At 50.6% G+C, this 792-nt stretch overlaps 1 non-coding gene across 1 annotated transcript; it reads right to left on the reverse strand.

Moving 5' to 3' along the window:
- Positions 1-400: 400 nt before the first annotated feature.
- On the reverse strand, positions 401-591 carry LOC130328655 (U2 spliceosomal RNA). Its single transcript, XR_008872544.1, has one exon. It is a non-coding gene; the product is annotated as a U2 spliceosomal RNA (small nuclear RNA).
- Between the last annotated feature and the right edge of the window lie 201 nt (positions 592-792).

Below are 792 nucleotides of genomic sequence, written 5' to 3' on the forward strand. Positions count from 1 at the left end.
AGGGAATTAAGGGGTAGGGGTGTGGCGCGATATTGGGGAAGGGATGAGATTTTATATTTCTTCATAAGCATTAATCTTATTTTGTCAATTAGGAACATTCAGCACCCACCCGCTATCAAGGCAGCTGCCTATCATGTCATGCCCTACCTGCACAGGTGTGCTGGCTACTCAAATGATCCAATTAAGGAGGCCATTTAGTCAGCAGCAGCAGAAGTCCTGTGCCTGGACGCTCCAACAGCGGCCAGACACAAGCAGAAGCAGAAGCAGCAGAAGCAGCAGCAGCACCACCTTTTGTTTTTTGGCTGCAGCAGCAGCAGCAAGGCCCACAGGGCTGGCTAGCTGGCTAGCCAGCAAGCAGGTAGCAATGAAAGTAGGAATCTTTCTTTTTAACCCTGTAAGGGGGTGGTGCACTGTACCCGAAGATACTGCCATATCGGGTCAATGCATAGGGCGACGGAAGCAAGCTTCGAAATCGGCCCCCGTTCTCAAAAATCCATTTAATATATGGTCCCCAGATAGGGGACGTATCAGATATTAAACTGATAAGAACAGATACTACACTTGATCTTAGCCAAAAGGCCGAGAAGCGATAACCGTGAAAGGGGCGGGCCCAACAAGGTCCCCTTCATGGGCACTATCACTGCTTGCTGTCAGGGAGGCTGCCAGACAATTTTCCATGCACACTCTGGGCTGGGGGGCAGTCAACCACCAGTACACACAGCAGAACCTAAACCCATACCATTATTGCTAAGCAGCAAGACAGGGGCCCATTGCACTCCCACGGGGCCTTTT

Source organism: Hyla sarda, unplaced genomic scaffold (assembly GCF_029499605.1).
Source record: "Hyla sarda isolate aHylSar1 unplaced genomic scaffold, aHylSar1.hap1 scaffold_3117, whole genome shotgun sequence".
Taxonomy (NCBI): domain Eukaryota; kingdom Metazoa; phylum Chordata; class Amphibia; order Anura; family Hylidae; genus Hyla; species Hyla sarda.